The sequence below is a fragment of the Littorina saxatilis genome, linkage group LG15 (assembly GCF_037325665.1).
Source record: "Littorina saxatilis isolate snail1 linkage group LG15, US_GU_Lsax_2.0, whole genome shotgun sequence".
In the NCBI taxonomy this organism is placed as follows: Eukaryota; Metazoa; Mollusca; class Gastropoda; order Littorinimorpha; family Littorinidae; genus Littorina; species Littorina saxatilis.
In genome coordinates, this window is record NC_090259.1 from 44,111,493 (window position 1) to 44,136,537 (window position 25,045).

The following is a 25,045-nucleotide window of genomic DNA, read 5'->3' on the forward strand; positions in this document are numbered from 1 at the left end:
TACCCAATGCTCCCCAACATGTCGTAAGAGGCGACTAACGGATTCTGTTTCTCCTTTTACCTTTGTTAAGTGTTTTTTGTATAGAATATAGTCAATGTTTGTAAAGATTTTAGTCAAGCAGTATGTAAGAAATGTTAAGTCCTTTGTACTGGAAACTTGCATTCTCCCAGTAAGGTCATATATTGTACTACGTTGCAACCCCCTGGAGCAAATGTTTGATTAGTGCTTTTGTGAACAAGAAACAATTGACAAGTGGCTCTATCCCATCTCCCCCCCCTTCCCCCGTTGCGATATAACCTTCGTGGTTGAAAACGACGTAAAACACCAAATAAAGAAAGAAAGAAAGTTTAATTGTAATTCATGTGTATGCGTTTCCGCTGAGTGTTGTTCACTGATTAGGGTTTATAACTTTTGTAATTTATATTGTGACACGTAAATAAAGCCGTGTGTGACAGGTAGCCGCGTCACTGTCCGCCTGGGGGTGACCACTGTGAAGACTGTTGACCGCTGCACTGTGTGTGTGTGTGTGTGTGTCACTGTTCTGTGCTGACAATGTGGGGGACTAATGAGCAGCATTAGCGGCATGTTAAAGCAGGCTGTGTGTGTGTGTGTGTGTGTGTGACCGTTCTGTTACCTAAACTTTTCTAACTTCCCTGGAACATTTGATTGTCACCACACAATTAAATACAGTTCCATCACTGATCTGCGGGGACTTTAACTCTTACACTGGTGCAGTTCTGTAACACATGTTACAAAGCCAGTGGTGAATTAACAGAGAGAAAAATAACAAAAAACGGTCATATAGGTTTTCGCATCCATGGGAGGTAATCGGAACCGACCAAACAGACTGAGCCAGTAGCGCGACATATGTCGTGACAACCAGGTGACAGTATACGTAAAGTAGCGCGACATATGTCGCGACAACCAGCCTAAGGGTTAATGTTGATCTCCTGTCCAATCAACCTAGTGCAGATCAACTCGTAGTACTCATGAAGAATCACCAACTTCACCAGTATGTGCAATGTCCAACACACCAGCAAGGTGGACTACTTCATCATGTGTATATGCAAATGTTCACAGTGATGATGTGCTGATAGATGTCACTGCTGTACACTACAGTGACCACTGCCGGATCACAGCAGCAATTCCATTTGAGTTATTCCCATAGAAAGTGTAACTGTGCTTATCATTTCCAACACTGAGAGATCTATTTAAGTTGATCAAACTTTGTTTATAGATCTCCTACTACATGTAAAATGACTTGTCCTTTTTCAGTACTTTCTTTGTTGTTGTTAAGCCTGGCATGCCGTTGTAAGCTGAACTCTCAAATAGAAAGTTGATAGTTTGGCCACATGATTATTCCTAAAACCTTCATGTAGAGTTAATACTTTAGCCACATGATAGGTTTTGTTTTATGATAGGTTTAGTTCTTCCCCCCGCGGGTTAGGGGGAAGAATTTACTCGATGCTTCCCAGCATGTCGTAAAAGGTGACTAACGGATTCTGTTTCTCCTTTTACCCTTAAGTGTTTCTTGTATAGAATATAGTCAATGTTTGTAAAGATTTTAGTCGAGCAGTATGTAACTTGTAAGAAATGTTTAAGTCCTTTGTACTGGAAACTTGCATTCATCCAGTAAGGCAGGGGCGGACAAGGGGGGGGGGTGCACATGGTGCAGGTGCACCCCCCCCTCCAGCAAAAAAAAAAAAAAAAAGTGGAAAGCTGATTCTATGACCATTTCTAAGTTCAGATGGCACCATTTTGCTTCTTTGGGCCAAAAAAATTGTCCGGGAAGGCATGCCCCCGGACCCCCCTAGCAAATTCGGGCGCTTCGCGCCCATCACATTCACTTTCGATTCAAAGTGCACCCCCCCTTACAAAGCAACTGATCCGCCCCTGTAAGGTAATATATTGTACTACGTTGCAAGCCCCTGGAGCAATTTTTTTATTAGTGCTTTTGTGAACAAGAAACAATAAACAAGTGGCTCTATCCCATCCCCCCCCCCCCCCCCCCCCCCCTTTCCCCATCACGATATAACCTTGAACGGTTGAAAACGACGTTAAACACCAAATAAAGAAAGAAAGAAAGGTTTTGTTCTGCTATATATATATATATAAAATAACTTGCGCTTTATCATTCCTTTCTTTGAAGTTATTTGTATAGTGCTTACCTTCACCTTAAGCCTGTCCTTGATTGAGCACAAAGTCGACTTGGCGAAGCTTTGCAAAGTCTTTGTACCAAAAACCAGAAGCTGCGGCAGGGTACTTTGACCCCTACTTCGCTTCGCAAGTTTTGACATGCCAAGTTTCGCCTTAGCACGCAACAAACTTGCTTTTTTTTTGTAGGAACACTGCTTTTCAATTCAACAAGGAAGACAAAATCAGACTCAATACTGTAGTGAAGAATGAATTTATTATCTTTGGTTGACCCAAAGTACAAAATCTAACCTCCTACCTGATTCTTACAGTTTAAATTGATAGTTTGGCCACATCACTATTTTTGTTCACCTGTATATAAAATAACTTAATACTTTATCATTTCTGATCTTGTGAATGTTTCCAAACTCCTTTATCAGTCGCGATATAACCCTTCGTGGTTGAAAACGACGTTAAACACCAAATAAAGAAAGAAAGTGATCATGGAGTGTTATTTTTATTCTGCTGTACATATAGAAAATATATGAAGTTAAATGCAAAATGATTCCTTTTTGTAAACTTGTTCTTACAAATGTTATAAGGCAAATTAGTATTAGTATCACTACTTTGAAAAAGTATTGGAAGGTTCATACAAGCGATCTTTTGCTAACTAAATGTTTGATTTGCATCACTGATTTCCTTGTGTTAGTGTTCCTGTTGCATGAGTCTGCACACACACACATATGCATACATAAAACAGAACTTTATTTTTATTTATTTTATCTTCCTCTCTCTGTTGCTCATCTCTCTCCCTCTCTCTCTCTCTCTCTCTCTCTCTCTCTCTCTCTCTCTCTCTCTCTCTCTTACTCACTCTCACTCTCTCTCTCTCTCTCTCTCTCTCTCTCTCTCTCTCTCTCTCTCTTTCTCTCTCTCTCAAACTCTCATTACGAGTATGGTTTCAAACAGTTGTGCGTGACTTAAGGTCGCGCTTTAGAATCCCGTCCAACTAGGACACGCGTCAACTGTTTGAACAGACCAAGAGACGGTATCCATGTCCCACCCCCGAGACACCACAACCACAAGGCGGCTATCTTGACCCGTTATGGTCAATGCTTGTTACATTTTGATTGTGCTTGTCCATGCTTCAGTTTGAAAGAGAACTTTGCCAGACACGGAAGAGAGTAGACATGTTTTATTTTGTTAGTGGACCCCACATAACAACACAAGATGAAGTAAACAACAAACTGCATGTCGGTCAATATGTGGCCTCCCGCAGTGGGGCACTGCGGTTATGAAATTAAAAGCCCCTCCTGTTTTTGGAACCGCAGGAGCTTTCTAGTTTGCTGTTAGGTAGATTTTTGGTTCCTCTTTCCTGTCATGCTCTCTTTTTCTTCATGAATTCTTTTCCTTTTTCTGCCTTCTTGCTCATTCACCTGTATTTTTTCCAAAAATCTCTTCTCTTGCCGCTTGTCTCGCGATTCATGTATAGTTTAATCTGTTAGTGTTCTGATGTAAGTCCAGCAGTAGATAGGTTAAGCCTATTTTAACATACTGGAAACTGGTAATCTTCCAGTAGGTATTAATTTAGTTTTACTAAAGCCTGCTGGGACACAAGTAATGGGTTAGTGCATTTGTAAACAGGAATCGCTTGACAAGTGGCCCCCTTCATCCCCCCCTTCCTCGTCCTGATATGGCTCTGCGTAGTCGGCTGGACGTCAAGCAACAAATAAACAAACAAACAAACAATATGTGGCCACCCAGTCGGGTATAGGCAAAGTGGATGTGTGAAGGTAGAGAAAGGAATAAAGATCGCCATGCCAGTGGCTGCTGATGTCGTGTAGTATTTTTGGATTGGATGGAGAGAAAGACTTGTCTGTCATTGTGTTTGTTTGTGTGTCCACGGTGATAGTCACATGAACAGGTCACCAAAGTATCTAATGACGTAATTTTTTCAAATACATGCTACATGTCTATGCATTTACAGAGCTGCCAACTGCTAGCATACGCCAAGCGAAAGATTGCTAAGCTGAAACAAATAATCACAAACATGGAACAGTTCCCTCTTTTTTATCAGTCCTGGTACATATTTCTGCTTTCCACACAGTGTATAGTCATCCGTGGTATAGTGGTCACAAAATCAGTCATTAAACATCGTCTGCACTGAAAAGTGTCGCTGCAGATGCTCTCTAATGGGCATTTTATGGTCCTGCATAATTCTCATGAGACTTTATTAAAAATGTCTGATCTTGTGCAAGAGGGCATAATTGCGGATGTGGGAATACATTTGTTAAAACACTATTTGCTACTCAGAAAATTCAAAAAAAATCCTATATTGCTACTCTTGAGGTTTCACAAGAGTTGGCGGCAGGTCTGTGTAAATGACAAACTCTCTCTCTCTCTCTCCCTCTCTCCCTCTCTCTCTCTCTCTCCCTCTCTCTTTCTCTCTCTCTCTGTCTCTCTCTCTCTCTCTCTCTCTCTCTCTCTCTCTCTCTCTCTCTCTATTTACCTGCAAAATAGCTCATCTGTGTCCTTTTTTACATCATATCTGTCAGATAGGAAACAAGCAGTCTACCTAAACGGTTCATATTCATCACAAGGCACTGTAAAATGTGGAGTCCCACAAGGTTCTATCCTTGGTCCCTTACTGTTTGGACTATACATTAATGATTTACCATTACACCTCAAACAAGAAAATGCTGTACTTGATCTTTTTGCGGATGACTCAACACTTCACAGCAGTAATACAGATATAAATCTCATAAGAAAAGTACTCCAAGAAAGTATAGCAAATATTAATGATTGGTGTAATTGTAACAGAATGGCACTGCATCCTAAGAAAACAAAAAGCATGTTAATAACCACAAGACAAAAACACCAGCGACAGCCTTTGAGCCTTGATCTTATGCATGGTACAGTTAGCATTGCTCAAGTCCATCAACACCGTGTGCTTGGAGTTGTAATTGATGATGAACTTAACTGGCGCTCTCACATTGATACAGTTTATAAACGAGTTTCTAGGAATATTTTCTTACTTAACAAGCTCTGGTGCGTTGTTTGTGTGGATGCCCTCAAAATGTTTTTCCACGCACACTGTCTCTCTCACATTTGCTATGCATCTACTGTCTGGTGCAATGCCAGTGATGTTCATATAAAGAAAATAAACACACTTCACAAGAGAGGTGTAAAGTTATTAAACCGAGATCCCAATATGACTACTCAAGAAAAATACACTCAACTGAACATTCTTCCGCTACATCAGCAGTTCTTTTTAAATGCTAGTGTTTTCATGTTCAAAATGTACCACCATGAAACACCTTCATACATCCAAGACCTGTTTGAGCGTCCTCCTGGTAGAGCGAGGCTTTTGAATTATACGCTATACCGCTCCCACGCATTGATTTGTATAAATCTAGTTTATCCTACTGGGGATCGCTTGTGTGGAATATACTTCCAATGTACTGTAAAACATGTCAAACCCTTTCATATTTTAAAAAAAATGTTCGAAAATATCTTTGTCAAAAATAATTCTCTCCCTACACTTTAAAATCATAACTGTTACTGCATAACATATTAATCATCATTTTATTAATCAATGAACCACGTTATTATAACTAGTGTTTTGTTAGTTTTAACCTGATTACAAATTCTTAGTTAATTAGTTATTCGTTTGGCTGTTCAATACATGTTATATAAATATATAATTGTAATGTATAATGTCATGTATGTCTAAAAGGGACAGGTTGGAAGATTAGGCATTGCCTAAAACCTTTATCCCTTTGTATTAAAGTTTTGAATCTGAATCTGAATCTCTCTCTCCCTCTCCCTCTCTCTCTCTCTCTCTCTCTCTCTCTCTCTCTCTCTCTCTCTCTCTCTCTCTCTCTCTCCATGCAGGTCGGGATTGAAGGGTACATGTGCTCGGATCTTGTAAAATAGAGAGCTACGGTTGGTTGTCAGCGTACACTAATTACTACCGGCACGGTTGGCCTAGTGGTAAGGCATCCGCCCCGTGATCGAGAGGTCGTGGGTTCAAATCCCGGCCGGGTCATACCTAAGACTTTAAAATTGGCAATCTAGCTAGTGGCTGACTGGTTGGTCCGGTGTCAGAATAATGTGACTGGGTGAGACATGAAGCCTGTGCTGCGACTTCTGTCTTGTGTGTGGCGCACGTTATATGTCAAAGCAGCACCGCCCTGGTATGGCTCTTCGTGGTCGGCTGGGCGTTAAGCAAACAAACAAACAAACAAACAATCACTAATTACTATTTTGGGTGGACTTTTCTTTAAAATTTGATGTTAACATCAATATTAGTTTGTGTTTTCGAATTAGCATATCTTTTAATCTCGTCTGAGCCACGATCATTTCGTGACCTCACAGCTCTCAGTTTTAAAGCATTGCCAGGCTGAGCAGGGTTTGATTGTACTTTTCTGGTGCCTATCCTTTCTTTTTTGGCAGTTCAGGCAAAAAGACGTAAGGGAAATCACTCTGTTTGGCTACTGCTGCCATTTGTCACGTGAGCAAACGCTATACGCTGACCCATGAAGAGCAAGTGAATTATTTGTGCTATTACTGTGTAATGAAGCTACAAATGACTTCTTTTTACAGTCGGTTGGTGTTATAAGTAGAGGTCACACGCCGAATCTCAGTGGATTTGAAACGGGTAATCTTCAAGTGAACTTTAGCGTTGTGGGTTCATTACATGCAGCCAATGGGAGCCGGGGAGGTCGTTAGCCAAAACTTGCTTCTGGTTCTGGCTCTGGTTCTGGTATGGTACGTCGCAGGAGCCAAGTTGACTATTATATGCGACGGGATTGGTGGGCGCAGCGGCCTAAAGAGAGGAGGGGGGAGGAGGGAGGTTTCCTACGGCAGTAGAAAAGGCTTTTGCTGATGTGCAGCCTATCACCTCCTCGCTTAGATGGTTCCACTCCTGAGCTGTCTTTACAAAAAATGAGTGTCTGAACAGTTCAGTTCGGCAGTGTGGTATGGTTAGGCCTTTAGAGTTGTTGATGGCCTGTCTCTCGATCACGTTGTTGGAACTGTAGTCGCTAAACTGTGTTGGCTTCACCCTCCTGCGGGTCTGTTTTGCAGGGGTGAGGAAGTTTTCGGGGGGGAGTGCTGGTATCTGCCCTGCGGATATTTTGAAGAGTGTTGTAAGCCTATGTTGGCGCCGTCGTTCTTGGAGTGTTGTGAGCTCGAGGTCCTTTAGCATCTTCGTGACAAAGCCAGGCTCTCTAGACTTATAGTCCTTGGTGATGAACCTGGCTGCTCTGTGTTGTACGCGCTCTAGTCGTTCAATGTCTTGCTTCAGATGGGGATCCCACACAACCGCAGCATACTCTAGGGTTGATCGCACCAGGGCAATGTATGCTGTGCGTCCGCAGGTCTGTGGGCAGTTTCGTAGATTTCGGCGGAGGAATCCAAGTGTTGATGATGCTCTGTTGCTGGTGGTCGTCACATGTGGTGACCACTTTAGGTCGGATAAAATTTGGACACCGAGATAGGGGCTCTTGTCAACGTGCTTGAGGATTGTTCCATCAAGGGTGAAGAAGAAGTTGGAAGTGGGCTTTGAACTAAGGATGTAGCACTTCTTTGCGTTGAATTGCATCCCCCATTTATGTGCCCACTGCTCCAGTTGTCTGAGGTCCTCTTGGAGAGTGAGGTGGTCCTGGAAGGTACGTATCTCTCTGTATAGTAGGCAGTCGTCTGCGAAAAGTCGTACCGTTGATTTCACAGACTGTGGTAGGTCATTGATGTGGCACAGGAACAGCAAAGGGCCGAGCACTGTACCCTGTAGGACCCCTGACATGACTGTCACTTCCTCGGACTCCGCACCCTCCAGGACCACCCTCATACTGCGTTGGGTGAGGAAGCAAGTTATCCACTGGTGGACTGGACCCCTGACTCCGTAGTGGTGAAGTTTGCTCAGTAGCCTCCCATGGGGTACGGTGTCAAAGGCCTTGCTAAAATCCAGGATTGCCACATCAACTTGTCTACCAGCGTCATGGGACTTCATGATGTCGTGCATGGTAGTTAGGAGCTGGGTTTCGCAGGAGTATCCGCTTCGGAAGCCATGGTTGTTGTTGGTGAGGATGCTGTGCTTTTCCATGTGGGTCAGGAGGTGGCGGCAGATAATGTACTCCAGTATTTCGCAGCAGACTGAGGTAAGGGAGATTGGCCTGTAGTTCTCTGCTTTGTTTCGATCCCCTTTCTTAAATACCGAGGAGATATTAGCGGAGAGCCAGTCCGACGGCAGTTTCCCAGTGGTGAGGGAACGTTGGAAGATGAGGGTGAGGGGTGGGGCGATTGTATCGGCACATGTCTTCAGTACTTGGTTGGGGATGCTGTCTGGGCCTGATGCTTTCTTGGGGGTCAAGGTTCCGGAGTAGCTTCGCTACACCATTGGGGTTGAGGCTCAGTTCCTCAAGGGCAGGATAGGGGTGTCCCTCCATTGCAGGTGGTTCTGTTCCAGTGTCCTTAGTAAAGACGGACTGGAACTGTCTGAGGAGGATCCTGGCCTTTTCCTTGCTGTCGCTTTGTAGGGTGCATCCGTCTTTCAGGGGGGCGACTCCTATGTTGTCTTGGCGCTTGGCTTTAACATACCTCCAGAAGGGTTTGCTGTTGTTGTCTTTCAGGGGGGCGACTCCTATGTTGTCTTGGCGCTTGGCTTTAACATACCTCCAGAAGGGTTTGCTGTTGTTGTCTTTCAGCCCTTCCTCTATGGTGCTGTTGAGGTAGTCTGATTCTGCTTTCCTTATTTGTCGTCTGCATTCTTTTTGTACGAATCTGTAGTTCTGCCAGTTCTTGGTCTTCTTGGCTTTCTTGTATAGTCTTTTTTTCCCTTTTTTTTTTCCTTTTTAGCAATTTCTTGATTGTCCTATTGATCCAGGGTACGCTGTTGTTTTGCTGCCGAAGTTTTGATGGTATGTGGGACTCGATGGCTTCAGACTGAATGAATGTTTCTCCGCCTAGTTCAAGTGGTTCAGTTATCTTGAGTGAGAGATTCTTGTCAAGATCTTGACACTGAAGCGGATTTGTGATGTAATTCGATCAATTTTACCCAAAACTCGATGTATTCGAAATCGGAATAAGAAAAGAAATATTTTAGGTTGAAAGTCAAAATACCATTTTTGAACACAAATTAGAATCCAAGAGGGGAATACATGGTCCAAAGTACGATTAGCAGCACTTTAGATGGGAGGGGAATAGTCAGTATTGAGTTTGTGTGAGATAAACAACGCATTGGCTACTCACACTCGGAGTGTATACAAGACCTGACCACTGTATACACTCCGGCTTTAACTTCCGGTCGCGAAGCGAATTTGCCATTTGACACCACTTTGCGATTGGAACGCAGAGCAGTTGATTATAAGAGTATAAAGAAACAAAAACAATCTGATGCTGCACGGCCTTTGCTGTGATGTAGATTGCATTTTCGACACTGAAACGCATCAACACTCGGAGCGTCGTTCGACGCCATTTTGCGAAAGTAGGCTTCACTTTCGATTCATGGTATCAAAGTATGCTAGGAACAAACACAGACAAAAACAAACACACACACGAAACTGATGCTTCATGGCAGTTTAGGAGTTTGGAACACACTTGGAGTGTGTGTCGACCTAGAAACGGTTATACTATGTGAATGTACCAACCCTCGACACTCCGAAAAAGATAGCGGATTTGTTGAAATAAAAATTGACTTTACAAGAGCGTCATCGGTAAACTGGGCTATCATTCAATTTGCGACAGACATTATTTCCCGGATTTTTTGCCTGCTGTAAAAGGGCCGTGCAGAGTTCATGGAAAAATTTGTTCAAGCAATTCCATGGAAATGTGAGATGGACCATGAAGTTATCTTGAGACCTGCCTTATACATAGCTCACGATTTAGTGGCAATAAAGCCTCCAATTTTGCAGAACCTGCCCCCGTAAGCATAATTAGCAAGTCATTGAAGACTTTTGAAGTCTCAAAATGAACTGTATGAATGATTTCCGTGGGTTTTTTTACATGTGTTTTAAGAACAAAAACATCATTTTCAATCAAAGGAGGCAACTCTGTTGTGTAAATGATGTCCCTTGGTTTATCAAAAACATCTAGGGGTATCACTTGGGAGAATTTTTATATACATGTACATTGTATAGTTTCATGAAGATCGGTCCATTGTTTTTTTTTCTGAACGGCTTTATACATGCACACACACAGTCACATACACCACCACCCTTGTCACACTTCCCCGTCTATGTTCAAACATTTAGTCAAAACTTGACTTAATGTTAAATGAAATCTGAGAATTACAGGTCATAGACCATAGATTGTACCTATTTGTTATCTGTACCAGAGAGGTATATATTTTGTCAACTTTTATGAACTTTCAATCATTGAAAAGTATTGTCCCCACAAACTCTGATATATCTACTCATGAGCTTGTTGCTGGTTTAGTGTGCCTGTGTGTGAGTTTGAGCGAAAGAGAAATCTTTTCTCTGCTTCTTTAAACTGCTGAACATTGTTGTTCCCACAGCAATGATTTGAACGCTGATCAACCATGAACCTACAACACCTTGGAGAGTGAGCTGCTATGATCAGCCAACACCTTGATCAGTGAGCTGCTATGATCGCCCTACACCTCGAAGAGTGAGCTGCTATGATCGGCCAACACCTTGATCAGTGAGCTGCTATGATCGCCCAACACCTTAAAGAGCGAGCTGCTATGATCTGCCAACACCTTGATCAGTGAACAGTCAGCACCTTGAACTGTCAGGAACCATGGCTTCTCCTAACAGCATGGAGGAAGGAGACTCAGCTCTTCTCTCAGATGTCAAGATAGAGATTGATGTCGCAGAAGAGTGTTGGCACATCACTGAAACACGCCCCTATGGTAAGGTTCATAAGATCAGGTGAATGAAACACCTGATTGGGGAGGAAGGGGATGTTTTGGGGGAGTGGTGGTGGTCAAATGACATTATTGGTGACGACCAGTCTTGAAAGCACTTCAATCCCGGACGCTACCACCTGGTGGGTTAAGGGTGGAGATTTTTTCAATCTCCCAGGTCAACTTATGTGCAGACCTGCTAGTGCCTTATCCCCCACACGCACGCACAAGACCAAGTGCGCACTAAAAAGATCCTGTGATCCATGTCATTGTCAGAGTTCGGTGGGTTAAAGAAACACGAAAATACCCAGTATGCTTCCCCTCGAAAGCGGCGTATGGCTGCCTAAATGGCGGGGTAAAAACTGTCATACACGTAAAAACCCATTTGTGCAAAAACATGAGTGAACGTGGGAGTTTACACCCATGAATGAAGAAGAAGAAGAAAGCACTTCACACCTTTTGAAGGAAGGGTTTGGAGTGGGTAGTATATATATTGTGGTTGCAAGCTTGGGTGGTGTGTTTGGGACTTGACACAGTTTAGACTCTATTGAGTGTTGCTTTTGAAATTGCCTGCTTCTGCTTTTAGGTATGTTGAATCAGCAAGCAGAATGCCATTGCCCAAAACAGGAACCAGGAGAAACATTTGATACAGTGCAGCCATTGAAAGGACAAGGTGCAGTCAGCACTCACAGCGATACCTGGCTGAAACAGGAGACAAGAGACCAGGACAGTGGTACTGTACCTCTATTTATATCTTTGTCGAATATAAGCCATGTAGGTCTTAACAGGGGGGAATCTAATAACAGGGAAAGTCTCAGAAAAGTGGGTCTTAATGATGAGAGAGAGATGTGGGCGACCTGGACGTCTTCATGGTAAATTGTTCAAATTACCCCAAAGAGTTGATTTTCAAATGTTTAATTATTATTATTATTATTGTGATCATTTTTATGCGCCTAATCTAGATATAGCCCTAGGCGCTTACATATTAATTTCTGCCGTTTGAAATGGAATTTTTTACAGACAGACAGACAGACATTTAATGAGGTTTCTTAAGCATCATTTTCTCCCCATGGGCCCAGGCTGAATAAGCAGCTCTGTTAAAAGGTCGACATAGGTTTCAGGGCCCAGCTGAAAACAATATTTCTTGGTGGTTCCTTTGTTACTCTTACCATCCTGATCACTTACATTAGCACCAGAGCGTGTGAAAGACTCCAAAATTGCAGATGAAACACACCAACCTCGGAGTCCGGAGTCATTTTGACCAAACTTAGTCACTGTCTATTTTTCGATCAAATTGTTATGTAATCTCATGTTATTAAAAGATGTTCGAATTTGTTTTTGCAACAATGCTCATCAAGTGATTTTACAAACAATAAAACCACTGTAATTTGGAAATTGTCTTAATTCGCTGAATAACAATGGTTTTTTTTTTATACGTTAGATTGGGAAAGCCATCATACAGAGTTGCATCCTGAACTCAGGTCAAAATGAGTTCGGCTCATTCTCTCACTGACAGGATGCCTTGAGTTTCCTTGTCTGGCAAGGAAACCGATTTTATTTAACATATTTAGAGCTTTTTGTAATGTGTTATTGATATAAGGAGATTTGCGATCGTCGATAATGATTTTTCATGGTGTTTTGTAACTTTTGAATTACAGAGGAATTTTTATTTTAGACAGTTTCAAGCAAGCTATTTTCCGCGGATGTATTTACTGTGCAAACAACTCTAAATATGGCAACAGTGTCACATGATAATCCACCGTTTGGTTTCGGCGGTCGCTGGAGCAGACGATTTTTTGACAGTGATGCAACCATACATTACGGTCTCCTTCCGGCAGCAGTCCCAAAATTTTGACTTGTTTTGACCTTAGAACGATGTCTTTATCATAACTGTGAAGAGCAGAACGGAGACAACTGTCGAAGTCGGCCAATCTGCAATCATTTTCGTCTCGCGAACACTGCTAGCGAACAACATATGGGAGATAACTCTGTATTCTTCTTTTGATAGATTCGCGTAGGACTGTAGCGTCCGGTTAGAGGGACTTAAAAGCGATAGCGTGGAGCGATGATGAATCAGAATGACGGAGTTGTTCATAATCCCAAAAATACACAAAAATCTTTTTCAAAAACTATGGTCCGTTTGAATGAGTTTAAGCAATTTTCAACATTATAAATGGAGAAAACTTGACACTGAGCAATTACCGCTGTGCAGGGAAATCAGCAAGGTTTTATGTTTAGCTATGTGTCAAAGTGAGAGGATGTTTTTTTCTCGCACTAAAGCATGAAAAGACCGTTGGCGATCTACAACATACAGAAGTTCACATGAGAGGAAAGTAATCTTTGAGCTTAACTGGGTTGTTTATTGTTCACTGAGACAAACAGAGATATGAAAGGATTTCGACGGGCACAGTGGCGTAGTTGATAAGACATCGGCCTCCTTATCGGAAGGTCGTGAGTTCAAATCCCGGCCGCAACCGCCTGGTGGGTCCAGGGTGGCGATTTTTCTGATCTCCCATGTCAACTAATGTGCAGACCTGCTAGTGCCTTATCTCCCTTCGTGCCGTCACCAACTCCCTTGCAGACCAAACTATATGGCAGTCGACAGGAGTTGGAGAAAACGACAACATTTATCACCAGTGCTGGACTGATCGTGTAACCTCTGCGAACGCCAAGAAGAAGAAGAAGATCTCCCTTCGTGTATTCACGCAAGCACAAGACCAGGTGCGCACAGAAAAGATCCTGTAATTCATGTCAGAGTTCGAGGGGTTATAGAAAAACAAAAATACCCAGCATGCTTCCCCTGAAATCGGCGTATACTGCCTGAAAGGCGGGGTAAAATCGGCCATGCACATAAAAATCCACTCGTGCAAACACATGAGTGCATATAGGGGATCCAGTCCATTAACGAAGGAGAAGAAGAAGAAAGAAAAAAACGACTTCTTTCACGCGTCGTTGCAAGGATTTGGTTGTAATTTGACACATCAGTGATTTTTCATATCAACTTTAAAATTGGAAGAGTATGGTGGTTCCAACTCAATGCTTGCCGAAATAAGTACTATCTAATCGTGGAGTCTATAAACCTCGTTGGCACATTAAAAGGAAAGAAATATTGTTCTCAATCACACGCCACCATACACTGAGCAGAAACAGTTAAAACACAGCAAAAACACCATAAAAACCATGGATATTTTGCTGTTTTTCAGTTTTGTGGTCGCTCTATTTTCACGCTAAATCAGCCTGACAGCGCGACGGATTTGAACGAAATGTGTATGAACTGTTAGGTAAGACACCAAATAAACTTTCGGATGTAAAAAATGTAAACTATCATTCAGTTTAAGTCGCTGTTTTGATGGTTGAAAGTGAATCATGCTGTAAAAAAAACATTTTTGAGGGTAGGCGTGGTCACGGACCAGTGACGTCATATCCAGATATTGCTCAGATTCCAGAAACACATTTTTGAGCAAAAGAAAGACTGATCTTCAAATACACGTATATTTCTGACCAAAAAAACCCGATGCTCCCCAGCATGTCGTAAGAGGCGACTAATGGATTCTGTTTCTCCTTTTACCCTTGTTAAGTGTTTCTTAATAATAATAATAATAATGCAAACTTTTATAGCGCTATTCTAGAAAAATGTCTACTCTTAGCGCTTTACAATACATACATCGACCAAGCATACTATACACGCACAGGCAAAGAAACCGACCAAACATAACCAACAAACTATACATGCACAGGCAAAGAAAACGACCAAACATACAATACACGCACAGGCAAAGATAACGACCAAACATAAACAAACATACTATGACCAAACATAACCAACATACTATACGCGCGCAGGCAAAGAGAACAATCAGCACATGTAATAATTACTGACAACTAATGATGCAGGCATACAATGACAATCCAATACACAGCCTAGGCACAAGAACCACAATAGGCTACTGTATAAAAACGTGTCAACAATACTATTTACACACACACAAACAGTGCTGACACAAAGCGCAGAAAATAACACGTTATTTTAGGCACTAGGTAGGGGGTGAGGTGGGGCGGGATGGGGTGGGTGGGGAGATGCTGGAGGGGAAATCACTTGCGCTGAAAGAGGTGTGTTTTGAGATTTGTCTTGAATGTAGTGAGAGAATCTGTGTGTCTGAGAGGCAGAGGTAATCTATTCCAGGTCACAGGGGCTTGATAGGCGAAGGACCTCTCGCCACATGTCTTTGTTTGCACTGTGGGGAGTCGGAAGAGTCGAGTGTCGGCGGCGGAGCGAAGCTGACGAGAGGGGGTGTAGAGATTGAGGAGTTCTGAGAAGTATTCTGGGGCAGAACCAGAAACGACGGCAAAAGAAAGAGAGGAGAGTTTGTATTCGATCCTTTTAGTGATAGGCAGCCAGTGTAGAGAGTGAAGAAGGGGTGTGGCGTGTTCATACTTGGAAGATTTGAAGACCAGGCGGGCAGCGTTATTTTGGATCCTTTGAAGTCTATCTAAAAGGTACTTAGGGAGACCGGCCAGAAGAGAATTGCAATAATCTATCTTTGAGAGGACTAAAGAACACACTAACGTTTTGGTTGCATCAGTGGTGAGGTAGTGACGGACTGAACTAATCTTGCGCAGCTCTAGATAGGCGGACTTGCAGATGTTAGAGATGTGTTTTTGGAAAGAGAGAGTTGGATCGAGAGTGACGCCAAGGCTGCGGACAGACGGAGAGAAAGAGATAGGTAGTTCGTTGACAGTGAGAGAGGCAGGAAGAGAAGGGTGGTTGAGAAATTTCTTGGGACAGGCCAGCATAACTTCGGTTTTGTCACTATTTAACTGGAGTTTGTTTAAAGACATCCAGTCACTGAGATCCGCAATGCAATCCTGTGTCCGAGATACCAGAACGTCAACTTCAGCAAGAGGGGCAGACTGATGAAGCTGTGTATCATCAGCGAAACTCTCGTGTGACAACGCATGGCGACTGATAACATCGGACACAGGGGAGGCATATAGAACGAAAAGTATGGGGCCAAGCACGGACCCTTGCGGGACACCGTACTAGAGAGCTGAAGGTTGAGATTTGATGCCGTTGACACAAACGGTCTGCGTCTTGTATAGAATATAGTCAATGTTTGTACAGAATTTTAGTCAAGCAGTATGTAAGTAGAGGTTACACACCGAGTCTCAGTGATTATTAAAAATAATTGTCGAAGTTAGCGGATCATGAAAAATGCGAGCTTTAGCGAGCTTTTTCATGACCGCGAACTGAGACCATTATTTTTTATAATCACTGAGACGAGGTGTGTAACCTCTTTATTCCTCCTTTCTTCAGTTATTCAAAGAAAAGAGGAGGTTTTTTGCGAAAGTTTGATCGAATCCTATTCACTCAACCAGTCAACCTGCGCAGGCGATCGATTAATGCGCGGTTGTATAGTTCCGTGCAAATCATTCCATTTTGTTAACACTTCTTGTCAGTTTTCCTATTTTGGACTAAAATCAAGTACACAGATATGCTGTTATTCTGCTGTGGCGGCAAAGGCAGATATTGTGTGTTCTGTATATGTTTTGATATGGCTTAGGATAATATGTTCTTTCGTCAAATGGGACTAGCAGACGAACTTTTGCACCAGTATACCGACGTTAAAAACTGTATGAAGTTCATTTTTCTGGGGAAAATAGTGTATGAAACCGCTTTATGTTATTTAAATTGATGAGATGTGTGCATTTGGTTGCGTGTGATCTGTTTATTAAATGAAATATTGTTGAAAACTGACCGTCGGATTGCAGTCTGTTGTCGAATAAACCGAGTGAAAAGAAAGGGAACTACTCTTGTCGCTAGACAAAGTATGAGTTACTTGCCTTGCGGGATATTGCTTGTGATGAACGTTTGAGGACGGCAAATCTAGATTTAGAAAACAACCGAACTCATGGATTTTATATGAAGATTCATGTGTTCAGGCCTGTAGTTGTTAATTTAAATGCGGTATGTTTGTATTGTTTGCTCCAGAGATGTATACTTCGTACGTTAGAGCGTTCGGAACTTTTCAGTTGCAAAAAGTAGTACCGAACCAGAACAACTTCTCAACCCATTGCACTATCGAGGATTCAGGCTGTTGCTGGGTCGTTATTTGTTTGGTTGCTGGGTCATTATCGAAAAATAACTACCCCTACAAGTTTACAGAGGTAAAGAAGCAGAGGGGGGAATAAGAAACGTTAAGTCCTTTGTACTGGAAACTTGCATTCTCCCAGTAAGGTCATATATTGTACTACGTTGCAAGCACCTGGAGCAATTTTTTGATTGGTGCTTTTGTGAACAAGAAACAATTAACAAGTGGCTCTATCCCATCTCCCCCATTTCCCCGTCGCGATATAACCTTGAACGGTTGAAAACGACGTTAAACACCAAATAAAGTCAAAGTAAAGTAAAAAACAAAAACTTAACACCTGGGCTATACCATTGAAAAAATATCCTTAACTTTTTGTGCTCAGTGTATGTTTAATCTGCAAAAGGAAACAGGAGAATACCCCCTGCGGGTTAGGGGGAGTCCTATATTGGTTGGGACGAAAAAGAATTTACCCGATGCTCCCCAGCATGTTGTAAAAGGCGACTAACGGATTCTGTTTCTCCTTTTACCCTTGTTAAGTGTTTCTTGTATAGAATATTGTCAATGTTTGTAAAGATTTTAGTGAAGCAGTATGTACGAAATGTTAAGTCCTTTGTACTGGAAACTTGCATTCTCCCAGTAAGGTAATATATTGTACTACGTTGCCAGCCCCCGGAGCAAATTCTTGATTAGTGCTTTTGTGAACAAGAAACAATTGACAAGTGGCTCTGTCCCATCTCCCCCCTTCCCTCCGTCGCCATATAACCTTGAACGGTTAAAAAAGACGTTAAACACCAATTAAAGAAACAGGAGAAAACGTGTATGCTATTCACGGATCATAATCAGCACTCTTGTATGACTTGCTTTTGCTTTGATTTACCAGTGCCAGTGAGAGAGGTTGTGGCCACAGACACAGCTTCCATATCTACAGTGCTGACATTGGAAGGACAAGCTGCAGACAGCGCTCACAGTGATACCTGGCTGGAACAAGAGGAACATCCTAGTACAGAGTGCGATACAGAATGTGATACCTGGCTGAAACAAGAGAAACATTCAAGTATTGAGAGTAATGCTGGGCTCGAAGAGCCCCGTAATCTGAAGCCAAGCATGTTAAGCCTGACAGAGAAAAACCTTGCCTGTACAGAGAGTGGTGCTAAGCCTAAAAAGTCTGGACATTTCAAGCGACACAGTTTAGCGCATACAGGAGTGAAAAAGCATGCCTGTACAGAGTGTGATGCTAGGTTCCAACGGCCTAGTCATTTAAAGGAACACATATTAGCACATACAGGAGTGAAAAAGTATGCATGTACAAAGTGCGATGCTAGGTTCGTGCGGTCTGGAAATTTGAAGCAACATATGTCAACACATACAGGTGTAAAAAAGCATGCATGTACAGAGTGTGATGCCAGGTTCGGAGACTATAGTAGTTTGAAGCAACATTTGTTGACACATACAGGTGTGAAAAAGTATGCATGTACAGAGTGCGATGCCAGATTCAAAGCCTCCAATACTTTGAAGCGACACATGCTAACACATACAGGAGTTAAAAAGCATGCATGTACAGAGTGTGATGCTAGGTTCAGGCAGTTTGGAGATTTGAAGCGACATATCTTAGCGCATACAGGAGTGAAAAAGTATGCATGTACAGAGTGTGAAGCTAGATTCACCCATTCTGGAACATTGAAGCAACATATGTTAACACATACAGTAGTGAAAAAGCATGCATGTACAGAGTGTGATGCTAGGTTCATATGGCCTAGTCATTTAAAGGAACACTTATTATCACACACAGGAGTGAAAAAGCATGCATGTTTAGAGTGTGAAGCTAGATTCACCCAGTCTGGAAGTTTGAAGCGACATATGTTAACACATACAGGTGTAAAAAAACATGCATGTACAGAGTGTGATGCCAGGTTCAAACACTCTGGTGCTTTGAAGCGACACATGCTCACACATACAGGAGTGAAAAAGCATGCTTGTACAGAGTGTGATGCTCGGTTCACACTGTCAGGAACATTGAAGCAACATATGTTAACGCATACAGGAGTGAAAAAGTATGCATGTACAGAGTGCGATGCTAGGTTCGTGCGGTCTGGAAATTTGAAGCAACATATGTTAACACATACAGGTGTAAAAAAGCATGCATGTACAGAGTGTGAAACTAGATTCTTCCATTTTGGAACTTTGAAGCAACATATGTTAACCCATACAGGAGTGAAAAAGTATGCATGTACTGAGTGTGATGCTAGGTTCAGGAAGTCTGGACATTTGAATCGACATATGTTAACACATACAGGTGTAAAAAAGCATGCATGTACAGAGTGTGATGCCAGGTTCGCAGACTCTAGTGGTTTGAAGCAACATTTGTTGACACATACAGGTGTGAAAAAGCATGCATGTACAGAGTGTGATGCCAGATTCAAAGCCTCCAATACTTTGAAGCGACACATGCTAACACATACAGGAGTTAAAAAGCATGCATGTACAGAGTGTGATGCTAGGTTCAGGCAGTCTGGAGATTTGAAGCGACATATCTTGGCGCATACAGGAGTGAAAAAGTATGCATGTACAGAGTGTGAAGCTAGATTCACCCATTCTGGAACATTGAAGCAACATATGTTAACACATACAGTAGTCAAAAAGCATGCATGTACAGAGTGTGATGCTAGGTTCAAATGGCCTTGTCATTTAAAGGAACACTTATTAGCACACACAGGAGTGAAAAAGCATGCATGTTTAGAGTGTGAAGCTAGATTCACCCAGTCTGGAAGTTTGAAGCGACATATGTTAACACATACAGGTGTAAAAAAGCATGCATGTACAGAGTGTGATGCCAGGTTTAAACACTCTAGTGCTTTGAAGCGACACATGCTAACACATACAGGAGTGAAAAAGCATGCTTGTATAGAGTGTGATGCTCAGTTCACCCAGTCTGGACATTTGAATCGACATATGTTAACACATACAGGTGTAAAAGAGTATGCATGTACAGAGTGTGATGCCAGGTTTGCAGGCTCTATTAATTTGAAGCAACACATGCTAATACATACAGGAGTGAAAAAGCATGCATGTACAGAGTGTGATGCCAGGTTTACAGGCTCTAGTAATTTGAAGCAACACATGCTAATACATACAGGAGTGAAAAAGCATGCATGTACAGAGTGTGATGCTAGGTTCAGGCGGTCTGGAGATTTGAAGCGACACATGCTAATACATACTGGAGTGAAAAAGCATGCATGTACAGAGTGTGAAGCTAGATTCACCCAGTTTGGAACATTGAAGCGACATATGTTAACACATACAGATGTAAAAAAGCATGCATGTACAGAGTGTGATGCCAGGTTCAAAGACTCTAGTAATTTGAAACGACATATGCTAACACACACCGGAGTTAAAAACATGCATGTACAGAGTGTGAAGTTAGATTCACCCAGTTTGGAACATTGAAGCGACATATGTTAACACATACAGGTGTAAAAAAGCATGCATGTACAGAGTGTGGATTGCCAGGTTCAAAGACTGGTACTTTGAAGCGACACATGCTAACACACACCGGCCCCCCGTGGGTTAGGGGGAAGAATTTACCCGATGCTCCCCAGCATGTCGTAAGAGGCGACTAACAGATTCTGTTTCTCTTTTTAACCTTGTTAAGTGTTTCTTGTATAGAATATAGTCAATTTTTGTAAAGATTTTATCAAGCAGTATGTAAGAAATGTTAAGTCCTTTGTACTGGAACCGCCCTGATATCCGTCGCGATATAACCTTTGTGGTTGAAAACGACGTTAAACACCAAATGAAGAAGACCGCCCTGATATGGCCCTTCGTGGTCGGCTGGGCGTTAAACAAACAAACAAACAAACAAACTTTGTACTGGAAACTTGCATTCTCCCAGTAAGGTAATACATTGTACTACGTTGCAAGCCCCTGGAGCAAATTTTTGATTAGTGCTTTTGTGAACAAGAAACAATTGACAAGTGGCTCTATCCCATCTCCCCCCTTTCCCCGTCGCGATATAACCTTCGTGGTTCAAAACGACGTTAAACACCAAATAAAGAAAGAAAGAAAGTAACACACACCGGAGTTAAAAACCTGCATGTACAGAGTGTGGTGCTAGGTTCACATGGTCTGGGCATTTAAAGCAACATATATTTACCCATACAGGAGTGAAAAAGTATGCGTGTAACGAGTGTGATGCTAGGTTCACGCTGTCGACTAATTTGAAGCGACACAGGTTAACACATACAGGAATGAAAAAGTATGCATGTACTGATTGTGATGCCAAGGTTCACACTTTGTATGTTTGAAAAAAATTCCAATCTTGATTTTCAACTTTACATAAACATGCATCCTCATCACAATTAACAAGGAAAAGCATCAATAAAAAAAACCTATGTACAACATTGTCTTTTCTACAGTTTTTGACACCTTTTTTCCAAATTAATAATATAAAAATTGTCTTCCGTCTACTATACCTTACATCTTGATACCCCGAAATAATGATCTGCCTTTTCAACTTTACCAGTTCACTAAATTTTCTCTATAAACAATCTATTTTTCTATGTCAAAAATAGTTTTACCGATATACAATCATTAAAAAAGTTTTTGAACATAATAATCTCCATCACATAAACTTGGCCAAAAAAGTATTGCAACAAATTTCAAACCCAAATTAAAGCATTAATCCCCGTGTCATTTCATTAAAACTGTATATGCCAGTTAAGACCGTTCACTTAACCTCCAGGATTACCTTTTGGATTAAATATTTCTTTTACAGGGATCACGTGACCGCCGCTCAAGTAAGGGTACCCTCAAAATCGACCAGACAAAAACGGAAGAGCCGAATGAAAAATTGACAAGAAATCACAATAGGCAAAACTTTGCAACTTTGACATACGAGAAGAAAGTCAAACCAATTATCTACCCTGAATAGATTGTTTTGTTTTGCTACCTTGCGTATTTCGCGTGCTATGCTATTCCTACTGATGCATGTGTCGATCGCAAGAGCGGTCAAAAATGGGACTTTTTGGATCATTTTTTAGGGGTATCATGACAAAAAAGTCTGCTCTTTAGCAATGATTTGGTGGATTGCTTTGAAACTTTTGGAATATTTTACCAACATACTAGAGATACTTCAAGCGAAATTATGGAGTGCTAGGACTGGTTGGTCCGGTGTCAGAATAATGTGACTGGGTGAGACATGAAGCCTGTGCTGCGACTTCTGTCTTGTGTGTGGCGCACGTTATATGTCAAAGCAGCACCGCCCTGATACGGCCCTTCGTGGTCGGCTGGGCGTTAAGCAAACAAACAAACAAACTTGAGGTCATCTATACACATATGAAGCAGTTTTTTTCTTTACTAGTGTATTCCGGTATTTTTCCCTTTAGGGCGAGGGCAAGATTTTAAAATGCAGATCACTGCTTACTCTTTTACCCTTGTTATAAAGAATTGTCATTGTCACATACTCGCAAGTGGCACCACTTTTTACTGAAACAATGCCCAGTGTGCTGAATCCAGTGGCCTGTATGTACAAAGAAATTCACTTCTTACGTTTTTACAATTATAATGATATACTACTCTTACCGTTCTTTCTTTCTTTCTTTCGTTCTTTCTTTCTTTCTTTATTTGTTGGTGTTTAACGTTGTTTTCAACCACGAAGGTTATATCGCGACGGACTCTTAGCGTTACTGAATATAAGTGGTACATAGTTGTTGAAATACCCCCCGCGGGTTAGGGGGAAGAATTTACCCGATGCTCCCCAGCATGTCGTAAGAGGCGACTAACGGATTCTGTTTCTCCTTTTACCCTTGTTAAGTGTTTCTTGTATAGAATATAGTCAATGTTTGTAAAGATTTTAGTCAAGCAGTATGTAAGAAACGTTAAGTCCTTTGTACTGGAAACTTGCATTCTCCCAGTAAGGTCATATATTGTACTACGTTGCAAGCCCCTGGAGCAAATTTTTGATTAGTGCTTTTGTGAACAAGAAACAATTGATATAACCTTCGTGGTTGAAAACGACGTTAAACACCAAATAAATAAAGAAAAAAAGTTTGAAAGAGAACTTTGCCAGACACGGAAGAGAGTAGACATGTTTTATTTTGTTAGTGGACCCCACATAACAGCACAAGATGAAGTAAACAACAAACTGCATGTCGGTCAATATGTGGCCACCCAGTCAGTATAGGCAAAGTGGATGTGGGAAGGTAGAGAAAGGAATAAAGATCGCCATGCCAGTGGCTGCTGATGTTGTGTAGTATATTTGGATTGGATGGAGAGAAAGACTTGTCTGTCATTGTGTGTGTGTGTGTGTGTCCACGGTGATAGTCACATGAACAGGTCACCAATCATCTAATACGTTATTTTTTCAAATACATGCTACATGTCTCCGCATTCACAGAGCTGCCAACTGCTACGCCAAGCGAAAGATTATCCCCCGTGGGTTAGGGGGAAGAATTTACCCGATGCTCCCCAGCATGTCGTAAGAGGCGACTAACGGATTCTGTTTCTCCTTTTACCCTTGTTAAGTGTTTCTTGTATAGAATATAGTCAATTTTTGTAAAGATATTAGTAAAGCAGTATGTAAGAAATGTTAAGTCCTTTGTACTGGAAACTTGCATTCTCCCAGTAAGGTAATATATTGTACTACGTTGCAAGCCCCTGGAGCAAATTTTTGATTTGTGCTTTTGTGAACAAGAAACAATTGACAAGTGGCTCTATCCCATCTCCCCCCTTTCCCCATCGCGATATTACCTTTGTGGTTGAAAACGCAAATAAAGAAAGAAAGCGAAAGATTGCTACGCTGAAACAAATAATCACAAACATGAAACAGTTCCCTCTTTTTTGTCAGTCCTGGTAGGTAATCATTTTTGCTTTCCACGCAGTGTAGTGGTCACAAAATCAGTCATAAAACATCATCTGCACTAAAAATTGTCACTGCAGATGCTCTCCAATGGGCATTTTATGTTCCGGCATAATTTTCATGAGACTTTATTAAAAATGTCTGATCTTGTGCAAGAGGGCATAAATGCAGATGTGGGAATACATTTGTTAAAATAATAATATGTAATAATAATAAAGATAGCTTATATAGCGCCGCTTCACAAATTTAACTATGCTCTTAGCGCTGTACATCGAGATATAACAATTTCAATAATATAAATACGATGATATTATCATAATACACATTTACAAATATCACTCACGTGCATACATCCTCGTGCACACCACGCGCATACACACTCCCACTTATTAGCAAGTGCTTCCATCCCCCTGCCACTGAGATGTTCATATACCCCCCCCTGGACAAGCTCACACCTTGTCCGTCTCCTCTCTAGACTGTACATACACTCAGCAAGAAAAAGAAAGACTAAATGCAAATTTCATACACAACCCTATGGCTCAATCAAAGCTGAAGCAACTATACAAAAAAGACACATTCAAACAACGAATCTAACTTCACCTCTAACAGTCCGATAAAGATGGCAAGGACAATTTACAAGGATTCGCGAAAAAGGTGCGTTTTAAGGGAACTGCGGAAAGAGTCCTTTGAAGCAGAATGGCGAACGGAGGAAGGGAGAGAATTCCAGACAATGGCAGCCGCAGAAGCAAACGAGCGATCTCCAAAAGAAGGCAAGCTTCGCTCGAGAGTTTCCAGTTTGCGACTGTCAGCGCATGAGCGGAGGTTGTAGTCAGAGGGATTGTCATATGTGACGAGCAGTTCCTTGAGGTATTTAGGGCCATCTTCAAATTTGGCAGAGAAACAGATACAAGCAAGTTTGCATCTGATACGAGCGGACACGGGAAGCCAATGAAGGGAACGAAGAAGTGGTCAGTGTGACATGATCAAACTTCTTAGAACGATATATCAATTTGGCGGCACAGTTTTGTACCTTTTGGAGTGACTCGACAAGTTTTTGATCACAGCCATAGAACAGGCTGATGCAATAGTCTATTCGGGATAGAACTA

General features: G+C 41.8%; 1 long non-coding RNA gene across 1 annotated transcript; it reads left to right on the forward strand.

Moving 5' to 3' along the window:
- Nucleotides 1–6,622: 6,622 nt before the first annotated feature.
- Nucleotides 6,623–23,315, forward strand: LOC138949425 (uncharacterized). The gene is made up of 5 exons (XR_011450273.1): nucleotides 6,623–6,790; nucleotides 10,646–11,002; nucleotides 11,583–11,729; nucleotides 13,529–13,717; nucleotides 17,966–23,315. It is a non-coding gene; the product is annotated as an uncharacterized lncRNA (long non-coding RNA).
- The last annotated feature ends 1,730 nt before the right edge of the window (nucleotides 23,316–25,045 follow it).